The sequence below is a fragment of the Odocoileus virginianus genome, chromosome 31 (assembly GCF_023699985.2).
Source record: "Odocoileus virginianus isolate 20LAN1187 ecotype Illinois chromosome 31, Ovbor_1.2, whole genome shotgun sequence".
In the NCBI taxonomy this organism is placed as follows: Eukaryota; Metazoa; Chordata; class Mammalia; order Artiodactyla; family Cervidae; genus Odocoileus; species Odocoileus virginianus.
This window is the reverse complement of record NC_069704.1, coordinates 14,205,095-14,219,976: the sequence shown is the minus strand read 5'-3', so window position 1 is coordinate 14,219,976 and position 14,882 is coordinate 14,205,095.

Here is a 14,882-nt window from a genome sequence, read left to right as displayed (position 1 = left end):
TAATGCCTCAAAGCCTTTCTTGGCTTCTGTTGACTTTTCTGTGAAATGGAGCACGCAATGTCAGTCTTCTCTGACTCATAAACTTGTTGTGAGGATTGAAAAAGATAACGGACATAAACTTACTTTTTAAACTATAAAATTTTAAATTAGCAAGAATCTAACTTAGTAGGCCAGGGACTTCCCTGGCGACTCGGTAGTAAGGAGTTCGCCTGCCAATACAGCAGACCCGGGTTTGATCCCTGGTCTGGGAGGATTCCCACATGCCATGGAGCTACTAAGCCCAGGCATCACAACTATTGAGCCTGTGCTTTAGGGCCTGGGAACCGCAACTGCTGAGCTCACGGGCCACAACTACTGAAGCCCACGCACCCTAGAGCCTGTGCTTTGCAGCAAGAGAAGCCACTGCAATGAGAAGCCCTGCACACCACGACTGGAGGTTAGCCCCTGCTCATCGCAACCAGAGAAAAGCCTGCGCAACAGTGAAGACCCGGCACTGCCAAAAATAAGTAAATAATTAATTTAAAAAATTATTCGTTTGGGATTTTTATTGCCTAGCTTTGTTTTATGAAAATGAGTATTAACAAATGCTCTTTTACCATTCAAGATCTTCCTGAACAGTGCATTCACTTACTCACCCAGCAGTTATTCAATGACTATATTACATCAGAGCATTTTCCTAGTAGAATTCTTTCTTAAAATTATTTCGACCTTGTCCGAAAGATGATTTTATGGTGATAACTGGAAAAAGATGGATACAAAACTAAAGAAAGAAAGAAACTGGGATTGTGTAAATATAAGGACAAAAAAATAAAATGATGCCAGAGGTAAGATTATTCTATGAACTAATATATAATTCTATACTCTGATTAGTATAGACTATGTGTTATTCACAGGAGACACTGCAAAGAGAAAATCAATTTCTTGTTGTTCAAAGTGTCATCCATTGATCCTAAATTGAAATAATCAGGGATTCTTGTTTCCTTTTCCCATCTCCTGACCACCTGAATTTCCACACCTGCTCATTGTGTCTCTGAACATTTTACAAAAGCCCTAATGCCTATGGAAAGCTGTCCTGCTATCTGAAATTAAGGATATGGGGAATTGTATCCCCAGAAACTCTTGGCAAATCTTTTTTGGAAAATAATTTGGCAAAAGTGGTTAAAAAAAAAAAAAGGTTAACTATATTCAAAATTCTTAAATTTCTTCTTAAGAAAGTGATTCAATCAAAACTACAACAAAGGCCAAGGAACAAAGATGGTCATTGCAATTCTATCTACAGTTAAATTGAAAACAACCCACTTATGCAAAAAAGGGGAAGTAGCTAGTTACAGTATAGAATATCTTTTCTATTTGCTTACTCTGGAGACATAAAAAATGATAATCATGACTTTGCCAAATTGGCTCAATTTCCTTCATGAAACTTGGAGGGTTGAACTGAAAATAATTGCATCAATGCAAAATATATAAACTGAAGATTAGAAAATACAAATCAAAATATGTTTAATTATGTATAAGTTAAGGATAATTTTGTTTCACATTTTTAAAATTGTCTTTCATTTTGGCTTGGTTTGGCTCTGTGTGTGTGTGGGGGGGGTGTTCTTTTTCACCCAAAATGGGGCAAGTTTATTATCTCCATCATCATTTATTATTGGAAAATTAAGAATCAAGCTTTAATTATTTCCAATTTTTTCTTTCTGGACAAGGTTAAGGTGGGAACAAGCAGTGAGGGGAACAGATAAACCTTACAATATCACTGAGAGAATTGAGAAAGACCTCAAAAATATAAATTCTCTTCAAGGAGAGTCACAACCCTCCACTTCTCTTGGATTTTTTAAAGCATGCTTTTCTTGGCAGCTGCATTTATCAGCATATGTGAAAATATTATCCAGGGTGCGTTCTGTATTTTCAGAAATGTGACATGATAACATCCCATGCAGAAAGGGATTTGGTAGTGAGCATCCATCAATTTTCACTCACGGGACTCCCTGAGGCAAGACCTTCTATGTCATGTCAACATTTTTCGACTCTACCAGCAAAACTGGAAGATGTAAGGAGGGATAGCATCTCAACCTCTTGTCATCATTGCCTTCCTAATCCTCATGCAGGCCAAAATGACAGGAGGGAAAAATGTTTCTGTTATTGCCTTTTTAAAGGAAATAATGTCAAAGATAAACACTGTTTACAGATTTAACCCAAATGTTAGTCATAAAATCATCTTCCAATGCTTGGATATGTAATGAGGCATCTAACGCCAAGTTAATACTGTCAACAGAAACCCCATCCAACTTTCTAAACTGTCTGCATCTGAACAAGGGGCAGCTCTCAGAATACTATGAAGGATAATCTCATAAAACAAGTCAAAGGGCAAATGTGCCTAGATCTTATACTGCTAGATGCCGATCCATTTTCCTCCCAATACAAGAGAGCATGGAGATCTTTGTGCCTTACACATAAGAATTTCTTCCTGTTCTAGCAGGTGAGAAATTAACTATTTCTAGCCCTGTGTGGGTCATCTACTCTGTTCCAGCGACTCTTTCCCCAGCATCAGATCATTTCTCACATACATGAATAGACCAATACTTGACTGAGGATTCAAAGGGAGCCCTCCATAGACATTCAGAGTTTTCTCTGCATGCAGTTTTTCCTCTTAGATTTTCTGTTCTGAAAATTCTAGTTCTCTCAGCCTCCCTAAGTTCTGAAGTCTTCCTCTTGAACTGAAGGAGTCCAGTGGGCTCTGATTAGGATCCTTCCCCCTATCCTATGACCTCAACCTCCTCCCATAAATGTTCTGGAACTTACTGTCCTTCTCTCAGGAGTCACTGTTCTAGGCTGCCTATTAGTCACTGTTCAATGTCTTAAAACTATTCTTTCATATATTTTGTTTACTTTTCTAACTATTTAGGGCTGGAAAGTAACCAGAGTTCCTGTTTTTCTATCACAGGAAGAAGCATACATTTCTAATACATTTAATGTATACATTTTTGATTGTAATAATCTTATAAAATGTTCACTGTCCTTTAATGTTACTTATTTCAAATGATGTAAATGTTTCTATTTTGAACTCAGAAACATGTTTTAAGATCGATTTACTCTGATACTGAACATCTAAACCATAACTTTGAAGCACTGCATAATACTCCATGATGTGTATTCATCGCTATTTGCCTATATTCTTCCTCAGAGATAGAGACCCTGGTAGCCTTCAACTTGATGCCACTACACCTAATGAAGCAACCATCATCCTTTTACATGTCATTGTCTTTGGGAGATTACTAAGAGGAGAAACTCCTGGGTCATACATCATTTAAGTGAGTAGTGCCAGCCTGCACCCTAGTCTGGCTGCCAATACATTTCTTCATGAGATAGTCTGAAATCCAATGTTTCTGCTCCAGTTGGTATTATCCAGTTTTTTATTTTTGCCAGTATCTCACCCAGCTCAGGCTACCGTAACAAAATGTCACAGGCTGTGTGGCTTAAACAACAGAAATGTATTTTCAAGCTGTCCTGGAGACTAGACATCTAAGATCAAGGTGTTAGCACGATCCATTTCTGATGAGAGCTTTCTTCCTGGCCTGTAGACAGCCACCTTCCTTCTGTGCCCTCACATGGCTGGGGAGAGAGAGAGCTAGCGAGTGCTCTGCTATCTTTTCCAGTAAGGGCACTAATTTCACCATGACGGCCCTACCCTCATGACCTCACCCAAACCTAATTATCTCCTGAAGGCCTAACTGCAAATATTAACAAAACGGGAGTTAGGCATATGAATTTGGAGGGGTGGGGGATACCATTTAGCCCACAGCAGTCAGTTTCACAGCGGCTTGTGCAATGACTAAGTGGGATCTGCCTCCAATGCAGGAGACACAGATGTGGGTTCAATCCCTGGGTCAGAAAGATCCCCTGGAGGAGGAGATGGCAACCCACGCCAGTATTCTTGCTTGGAGAAGTCCATGGACAGAGGAGCCTGGTGGGCTATACTCCATGGGGTCGCAGAGAGTCAGATACGACTGAACGACTACACATGAGCACAGTGTTTCAAAGGATGATATCTCAGTTGTTATTTACCTGCAGTTTAACCTTATTGTGAAAGACCTAGCCAATGGAAGAAATAAGACAAACTAAAGATTTGAGACTTTTAAATTTTGAGAAGGAAAGAAAATTATTCTTATTGTCTACCTAAAACCCTTACTCCAAATCAACTGATAGATTCTAGCAAGAAAAAAAAAAAAAGGACTAAGTTATTTATTTATTTTTATGGCTCTGCTGAGTCTCTGTTGCTGTGTGAGCGCTTTCTCTAGTTGCGGAGAACAGGGGCCACTCTTCATTGCAGTGCCCAGGCTTCTTAATACGGTGGCTCTTCTTGTTGTAGAGCACAGGCTCTGGTGCATGGGCTCCGTAGTTGTGGCACATGAACTTAGTTGCTCCCCAGCATGTGGGACTTGCCCTGACCAGGGATCAAACTCGTGTCCCCTGCCTTGGCATATGGATTCGCAACCACTAGACTACCAGAGAAGCCCAGGACTGAATTTTAGTTAAACAAACTATAACTTTCTTGCTGACAAAGGTCTGCATAGTGAAAATTATGTTTTTTTCAGTTGTCATGGATGGATGTGAGAGTTGGACCATAAAGAAAGCTGAGTGCCAAAGAATTGATGCTTTTGAACTGTGAGGTTAGAGAAGACTCTTGAGAGTCCATTGGACTACAAAGAGATCCAACCAGTCAATCCTAAAGGAAATCAGTCCTAAATACTCATTGGAAGGACTTATGTTGAGGCTGAAGCTCCAATACTTTGGCCACCTGATGCGAAGCACTGACTCATTTGAAAAGACCCTGATGCTGGGAAAGATTGAGAGCAGGAGGAGAATGGGACGACAGAGGATGAGATGGTTGGATGGCACCGCTGACTAGATGGACATGAGTTTGAGCAAACTCCTGGAGATGGTGATGGACAGGGAAGCCTGGTGTGTTGCATTCCATGGGATTGCAAAGAGTTGGACATGACTGAGCAACTGAACTGATTGAACTGATGGCTTTCTTGAATGCAACTATATTTACATACACATATATAGCTCATAAATATATACCTATTATGTCAATACTAAGTATTCATACAGAATACATGTACATGCATATTATATATACATATATAATGCATAATAAGAAATAATTCAAGTAATAGTGCAAAAAATAAAATACTTAGAAATAATAATAAATATGCAGATGATGTTCAGTCACTCAGTCATGTCTGACTCTATGTGTCCCTATGGACTGTCAGCCTTCCCTGTCCTTCACCATCTCCCAGAGTGTGCTCAAACTTGTGTCCATTGAGTCACTGATGCCATCCAAACATCCCACCTGTTGCCTACAGCTCCTTGTGCCTTCAATCTTTCCCAGCATCAGGATCTTTTCTAATAATGAGTCAGCTCTTCACATCAGGTAGCCAAAGTATTGGATCTTCAGTCACCATCAGTCCTTGCAAAGAATGTTCAAGGTTGATTTCCTTTAGGATTGACAGGTTTGATCACCTTGCTGTCCAAGGAACTCTTAAGAGTCTTCTCCAGCAACACAATTCTAAAACATCAATTCTTTGGTGCTCAGCCTTCTTTATGATCCAACCCTCACATCCATACCTAACTACTGGAAAACCATAACTTTGACCTTTCTTGGCAAAGTGGCATCTCTGCTTTTTAATATGCTGTCTAGGTTTGTCATACCTTTTCTTCCAAGGAGCAAGTGTCCTTTAATTTCATGGCTGCAGTCACCATCCTCAGTGATTCTGGAGCCCAAGAAAATATGCATTACTTAAATTAAAAGTAACACTTTAGTGAGAATAATAAAAGAATGCTGGGTTAAATGAAGAGAACTCTTGCTTTTGGATGGGAAGATGCAATACTGGAAATATGTCAATCCTTCCCAAAATAATATAAAGATCTAATAACCTGCCAATTAAAATTGAAAGATTTTACTGTAACTTGACACATTTATTCTAAAATTTAGAAATCTTGCCAAAATACATTAAAAACTTAAAAATAGCAAAGCGGAACACTCACTGATGCTAAGTATGCCAGGAAAAAAAAAGAGTGACAACAATTAAAACAATGTAGAATTAATACCAATTAGGTGAATCAGAGAGAATAACAGGTAAGAAAATGATTAAAAACTCTATAATAAAAGTAAGGAAAAGATGCATTATTCGACAAATTGAGCTTTAGTGATTGATTCACAATTTAGGGGGAAATTAGTCTTATCTAATACCATATGGCAAATAAATTCCAGATGGATTATATCTTTAAACATTTAAAAAATACAAATAACAAAGTACTAGAAAAAAGATGTAGCAAATAATCCCACAAATGGGGCTTTTAAAAGCATAATACCAAAAGCACAAATTATTCTGGCAAAGACTAATATATTTAACTACGTAAACTTGGCAAACATTTGAATACAAAGCTCTAAATGAATCTGATGCAGGATAAACTCGACTCTACTCTTCCTCCTCTGTCTTGAGAGCTCCCAGTCTTCAAGATAAAGTCCAAGCCACTCAAAATTGCATTCAAGTCTTTTTACAATGTGACCTTAGCCAACACTCTCAGCCTCTTTTCCCGCTGGGTCAGAGCTTTCACCCTGGGTTGTGGCATATCATTTACTCATTGAGTCTATTGATCCATCCTCTGCTCCCCATGTCTTATCCTTCCCTGGTAAACCCATACTCCTACTTGAGCACTTAATTCAAAAATCCTCTCTCTTTTTTAAGTCTCATCCAATCCTCACTCCCCTCCCCTTCCCCCAGGCTTGCCCTCTGGGTTCCCTCTTTTATTACAGTTGTTTACATTCCAGTTTCTTTACTAGGCTGAGAGCATGCTTTGTCTCTAGATTCTCGTCCTGTTGCACAGTAGACAAACGCCAGCATGCCTTGCTTGGTGGTGTTGCTCTCGAGTGCTCATGCTATCTTCTGACTGTGGATTTAAGTAGAAGTTTTTAGACAGATGAAAAGCCTAGGCCCAGAGATGTGGTGATCTGCTAATATAACATGGAGGGCCAGGTGACCAGTTTTGCATGTATAACCCAGGACATTTTCTAAGAGCACAGTTGTGTTTTATTTTGTTTTGAAATATCTCATTTGTCCTAGAAGGGAGTTGGATGTTGGCTCGCAAGAAGTGAAATGTAGCAGTGGAACTGGATGGAAAATGTCTCTGAGTATAGCCCTGAATGGGTCACTGCAGGTTTTGTTGGTGATGTGGTGTCCTGAAGCATTTAGTTATGGATTATATGTTTCTGGGCAAGAGGACTAAGTCCTATTGCCCTAAGGCATCCATTGTCCATAGTGACTGAACTTCTGCCTATTCACCTAGGATGCACTAGATGCATCCTTGGGAGAATTCAGATAATGGCCATTCTGATCATTTTCTGTATTCCTTGGTTCAGATGGGAAATCCCAATCAAGAAAGACTGCCTAGAAGGATGAGTTGATAACAGAGAACAGAGATAATGCAGTCAAGAAAGCCAGAAACCCACAGCCAGAAAACCTTGGTTTGAGGCCCACTTTTAGCTTTCTATGACATAAACTTCTCTGAGTCTTAGTCTGCTCATCCAATAAAAAAGATAATTATACTACTGACCTCACAAGATGAGTTCCAAATGAGATAACGTTTCTATTTATTAAGTGAGCATTTTCTATGATCTAAAAAGAATCTCAGTGATTAAGCAAATAACTGATTCCCAAGGAAGTATTTTAATAACTAGGAAAATTTCACACACATCTTTTTTGATTTCCCTCCTCCAATCTTTTGAGTCCTACACATGCTCATATCTACACACTTATTTCTGCACAGAACCAGGTATTGAGAGACAACAATGATTCTCTTTCTTTCTTGTTCAGAAAGGAATCAAAAATGGGGGGTGGAAGTTTATGTGTTTATCATGGCAGTCATAGCCTACTGGTGAGCAGTTACTTTGTCAGCAGGGAAGGGGAGGGATTAGACTTTACAAATGGAAACCACAAAAAGCAAGACCACCTGATAAACTGGAGAGGTTGTATCCTGTACAAGGGTACTCAGCCAAGGGAGTGAGAGGACAGTGAAATCCAGCCCATGTTCTTCTTACAAAGCCATATGCCTTGACTTAGGGTTATATACTTCCAGAGAAAGGGGGAAGGGGGTGCCTTTTTCTTTGGACAAAGGTGCCATCTGCTAACCAAGCCTTATCCTTGATGGGGTGTGGTCTACTCAGTGAGGGTTGGTCTATTCGGAGGGGATAGAAGAAGACAGAGCCATCTTTTTTCTTTTTAATTTTGCAAAAATGGGTCATAGCCCCAACAAAAGGCATAAGTCAGGATAAAAGAGAGTGAAAACTGGACAGAGGCAGAGGGACAGAAACTCCTAAGAATCAACTTCACATATCTCTTCCTAACGCCATGCTCGGTGACCAGCTTAGTAGCTAGATGTTGACATGGTAGAACTTTTTCACCACAGATATAGGCAAATGCTACAGATCAGGGCTTGGCTCCTACCCCTTGAGAGCCCACTGTTAAGTATTACCTCTACTGGATTCACAGAAGCTTTTAGAGGAAGATGAGAGCTGAAACTTATCTATAACCTTTACTGTGGTCCTTGATACCCATGCAACCTTGTGATAGATATTGTTACCCAACTTTGAGGGTAAGCAGCTGAGAGTGTTAAAGATGTTAAATTATTTGTTCCAACTAGAAAGGGCAAAATTTGAACTCAAACCCAGCTCTGTCAGGATGACTCTAAAGCCCATGATCTTTCCTCCATATTATGTGCTTTTGATAAAATCCAGTCTGTGATTTTTAGATGCTTCACCAACAGCACTTGCTTATCACATTAATTCTCTTTAGCATGTGTATTTCCTTCAGTGACATTCAGGCATTTGAAAGGCCACTGCAGCACTTCCAGTACAATCATCAGGCTTGCTCCCATGGCTCCAAAGAGAGCCTCCCCAATAAGATTCTTTTTCAAAGAAACCATCCCAGAGTCGAGCATGTTGGAATTCAGTAACCACTCAGTATTTCTGACATTGAGAAGATATATTACTGTGCTCCAGTGACTGCGATGTTTAGACAGTTTTGGAAGAGTATTGTATCAATTATATTATCCCTCTGGGAAGCCTATTAACATTAAAATGCCTTATGAAACTAGCTAAAGACTCAAGCAAAGAAAATCTCTTGTAGGCATCCTCATATTTTATAGTTGTTAAAGGAAAAAAAAAAATCCACCTTACCTCTCCCTTTGTACATGACACTGGGATAGATGGCTCTTCTTGAACTATTTTAAGCAAGTTATCTTAGAAAAGGAGGACCTATCTCAGAATAAATGACCTCAAGCCAAAAGCCAACTTGTGTGGGAGGTGATGAGGAGGCAGCATGGACTAGAATCACACATAATTCACTTCAAATTCTGGCTTGGCTACTTACAAAATATCAACAAAATAATAACAATCAGTATAATTTACTGAGCAACTATTCTGGGCAGGGACCTTATATAGCCTATTTCATTTAATTCTCATATCAACAGTGAATATTATTCTTATTCTAAACATGGGGAAACCAAGGCTCAATGGCTAAGTAAACTTCACCAACTCAGACAGGTAGTGTGGTAGGCAACTTACAAAATGACTCTCAATGACCCATGCCTACTAGTACACACATCCTTATGTAATTTTGCCCCATATGTGTGGGTTTGTTCTAGTGATTTTCCACTAGTAAATAAAATACAGCATGGACTGCCACTTCCACAATTAAATTTTAAGAGACTTGCCTTCTCTTGTTTGTTCCCTCTCTTTCACTTTTTCATTTTGGTGGAGCCAGTTGCCATGTTGTAAACGGTACTACAGAGAGACTTACATGGTAAGGAACTGAGGGTCGCTTCTGGCCAACAGCCAGATCCACAATCCCACATTCCATAAAGCACTAACTCATGCCAACAACCACTGTGTGAGGCTGGAAGTGGGTCTCACCCTAGTTGAACCTCAAGATGGCTACTGTCTGGCGATACCCTTGGTTGTTACCTTGTGACACCCCCCGAGCCAGAAGACCCAGCTAAACCCAGCCCAGATTCCTGACCCATAGAAACTGTGAGCTAATAAATGTGTTATTTCAAACTATTAAGCTTTGAGGGAACTTGTTACACACAATAGATAATGAACACAGGTGATAAGAAACAGAGGTGAGGGTAGGAAATCACTCCAAAGAACAAGTTTCTTTTTCCTGGTTAACTGATACCTTAAAAGCCACATGACCCTGGGCAAATTACCCAGACTCTCTGAAATTCTTTCAGTGTATGAATAAAATAGTGATGATGTCCACACCACATGTATAGAGATAATAAATGCCATGTCATTGGCTTATCTGTCAGTTAAAATATGAAAAAAGAGAAACAAGTGAAATGTTACCACAGGAGAATGTCTTACCAGTGTCAGGCAGTATGTGATGGTGGGGAACTTGAATAATAAAGTACTTAACAATATAGATTTTACATGTTGGCATCAAGGGAATTAGACTCTTGAGAGTCCCTTGGACGGCATGGAGTTCAAACTAATCAATCCTAAAGGAAGTCAACCCTGAATATTCGTTGGAAGGAGTGATGCTGAAGCTGAAACTCCAATACTTTGGCCACCTGATGCGAAGAGCTGACTCATTGGAAAAGATCCTGATGCTGGGAAAGACTGAGGGCAGGAGGAGAAAGGATGAGATGGTTGGATGGCATCACCGACTCAATGGATATGAGTTTGAGCAAACTCTGGGAGACAGTGAAGGGCAGGGAAGCCTAGCTTGCTGCAGTCTGTGGGGTCACAAAGAGTCAGACACAACTAAGCAACTGAACACCAATCAAGGGAAGCACAAATGTGGGAAGCACAATAGTTACATAACCTGGGTGCAGTCATTTCACATCTATGATATGCTGTTCATGGGTGCAATGATAATAATGCACACCCCCCACCCCAAGGAATGTTCTGAGGATAAAATGAGATCATGTGTGTGGAATAACTGGCATAAGACCAAGCAAACAATAGACACTCAATAGATTCTAACAAATTTTACATTATCTTTCTAGTTAGTATTAAATATTTTTGCTAACAGTGATGGCATTTTAGGGACTTGGCACAGGTGAAAAGGAAGTTTCTAGACTGAGGCCTTTTTAGCAACTCTCATCATATTTTACAGTTCTTGAAAGTATCAGGTAAATTCAAATATACACACTTTGATTCTCCATTTCAACCTCTTTTTCCTTCTCTATTTATCAGATCTCATAGCAGGGCTTCTCCACTAATAGTTACGCCCAAAAAGAACAACAAAAACAGAGAAAGCCTCCATCTAAATTAAGTGTTCAATTTCTTCCTCGGGGAATCTTCTGAGAGATTAACCATCAGATATCTGGGCTGTTGCAAATATCTATAGCCACTTCCGATGCCTCCATATATATGGAACACAGTAGGCTCTCACAGTGACCCAGTTAATATCTTGGAGAGCAATAGCAGAAACCGTACCCATTCGTGGCTCCAGTGTCTAGCAGAGGTCCCAGCTTAGGGTAGGTACTCAATGAACGTTTGCTGAATTTATGAACGAACGGAACAAACAGAGTGGCTTTTGATCCTTCCTGGACAATTGTCATTTGATTTTCTAAAATTCATTGTGTTCATGAAAAATCTTCATGTATAGAATTTGTTGATGTACTAGATGATTGCAGCAATTTCACTTCCTTTGTTCCCCCCATGATCTGCTCTTACATCCTGACAAATCTACTGATTGAAAAACAGAAAAATTTCCATCTCAAATATAGAGTCAGTATCCACTCAGTTTCCTATGAAATGAAATAAAAGAAAAAAACCAAACTGCAGTAACAGCAAGTATGTATATTTTGTCGAGCTATGTGGGGGAGTTTACTTAGAAACTAAACCCACTCAAGACTGCTAGCACAGATTCTTTTCTGCAGCCATAAAGGACTACCTCTCTGAAGGCATGCTTGTTTTTAAAGAAAGGAAATTTGGATATATTTAAATATGTATATGTCATGTAGTTAATCTGACACCAAACAGCCCTATGAGTTTATATGGATCACCTAATCCTCTAGTTTCAAAGAAGTTGATGGGAAAATCATTGATACTGAATTATATACACTACCCATTGACTTCCTTTAGACCAGTGATCAAAATGATCAAATATGTAGACCAACACAGTTTGGAGAGATGATACAGGAATGGTTATCTTATAAAGGTCACAGATTCACTTATTCTCCCTGCTTTTATACATTTGTTCAGCGGGACTAGTGTGCTCAAGAGTTAAAGAAAAGAGAAAAAATTTATTCAGTTAGAAAGATCAGCAAGATGTGAACCACATTTTAGAATTAGAAACAGCAGTTATATTAAAGGGGAAAAAGGAAAACTCTACACTTAAAATTTAAAGTATCTGTGGTGTTTGTGTGTGTGTATACATGCACACATTCAAATCCCTGGCCTCCCCTAATTGGCTGAACAAACTTTAACAAATCACTTTACTTCTAAGAGCCTTAATTTCATCATCTGTAAAATGGACAAAATCATTTTGACCTCACTCTGGCCCTGTTGTGAGGTTTAAAGGAAACATTGCACATCAAAACGCCTAGCATAGCTGCAGGCAGATAGCAGGGATACATTAAAAGTTTGTTAAATCTCAATAAGAATGGGAATGGCTGGCCGCAAATGAAGTCTAATTAGAAAATAATTACATAAATCAAACTTTTGAATGATTAATAATGAAAATCATTCTTTTCCCTCCTACCCCATTTTCTGTTTAACATTGAGCATACTGTCACAATTAAGGGCCAGAGCTTTGTGAAAGTGACTGCCATAAAAATGTAGAGCTGGATTTATTAAAAAATAATAATAAACAGAACATTCAAAATGTTCATGTATTTAAACTCCAATTCCTGGAATTTGCTAATAAAAGGATATTAAAAATGTACACTCCTTCAAGAGCAATTTTAACTTCCAGAATACTTTTCTGCCCTCTATTTAGGATCACCTAGCCTCAGCACACTCAGACAAATGACAGGTTTACAATAATTTTGCAGGTCCTTCTGAATACTATTTTTCATCCCCAAAGAGAAGTTGTTCCTTATTTTATAAAGACAAGGCAGCCACAGGTTACAGAGGTGAAGAAGTTCTCTTGGAACCTGCCTCATTCAGACTGCAAGCCTCTCCTGTGAGTTCCTCTTGTTCTAGAGACTCCATAAACATGGTTGTACCACGTGGGTCTGTCTAAGAACTTTAACACACTTTCCTATATATATATATATATATATATTTACCACGTATCCATTTCCTCTTTATTTCACTAAAATATATGGTACATGGAAAATTATATCCAAGAAGAATGATACATGATCTATATTATAACTATCATCATGATGTCAACATTATACATCACTTTACTATTCTGTAACTTTAGTATGTCAGGAATCTTCTTTTTTTTCACTTACTTATTTTTTAATTGAAATATAATTGCTTCATAGAATTTTATTGTTTCTGGCAAACCTCAACATGAATCAGCCATAGGTATACAATATCATCTCCCTCTTGAAACTCCCTCCCATCTCTCTCCCGTCTCCCTCCCCATCCCATCCCTCTAGGTTGATACAGACCCCCTGTATGAGTTTCCTGAGACAGCAAATTCCCATTGGCTATCTGTTTTACACATGGTGATGTAAGTTTCCATGTTACTCTCTCCATATATCTCATCCTCTCCTCCCCTCTCCTCATGTCCATAAGTCTGCTCTCTATGTCTGTTTCTCCATTACTGCCCTGCAAATAAATTCTTCAGTACCATCTTTCTAGATTCTGTATATATGTGTTAGTATATGATATTCCTCTTTCTCTTTCTGACTTCCTTCACTCTGCATAATAGGCTTTAGGTTCATCCACCTCATGAGAACTGGTTCAAATGTGTTTCTTTTTATGGCCGAGTAATATTCCATTGTGTATATGTACCACAACTTCTTTATCCATTCATCTGTCAGTGGACATCTAGGTTTCTTCCATGTTCTAGCTATTGTAAACATGCTGCAATGAACAGTGGGAAACATGTGTCTTTTTCAATTTTGGTTTTCTCAGGGTATATGCCTAGGATTGGGATTCCTGGGTCATATGGCGGTTTTATTCCTGGATTTTAAGGAATCTCCATACTGTCTTCCATTTTGTCTGATGTTCCTCTACATAAAACATCTTTTCCTCTTCAAGTCCTCCAACACTCAACTCTTCCTTCAGGATTCTTCAATGAAACCCCAGACTTTTTGCAGCATCACACAAGCACCTCCATTCTGGAACTGGTTAGTAAAAATTAACTCCCTCTATACTAGTCTGAGAGCCGTTTTAGAGCAGAGAACTAAGCAGCATACTATAATCTTTAAGAAAATGATCTGTGAATTCAGAACAATGGAGATGGAATCCTGTCTCTATAGGTATTAAGTCCATTGACGAACTACCTAAACTTGGAGCCCCAGTTTGTTTATCTTTCAAGAGGTGATAGTAACACGGAACTCAATGAATAATAAACAGAGTTAAATGAACTGAGACCTAAAGGATGAGGAGTTGGCCATGCAAAGACAGAGAATGCACATTTCAGGGAGAGAGAATAGTAAGCACAAAGACACAGCTGATGAAACATGGGACACTGAATAATTAACAGCCATCAGCTCCATCCCTCCTCTAACATTAACTCAGCCTAGGGTTATAGTTTCTAGGGAAAAGCAGTGAAAGCCCCAGAATTAACACACGATGCTCGCAGAATCTTATTAGTTTAAATCCACTTCATTCTGCTGCCCCATTTGGATTCTCTCCAGACTCTACTATCACACATAGACTTTGGGTGAAACGTAAAAGCCCTCAAAAG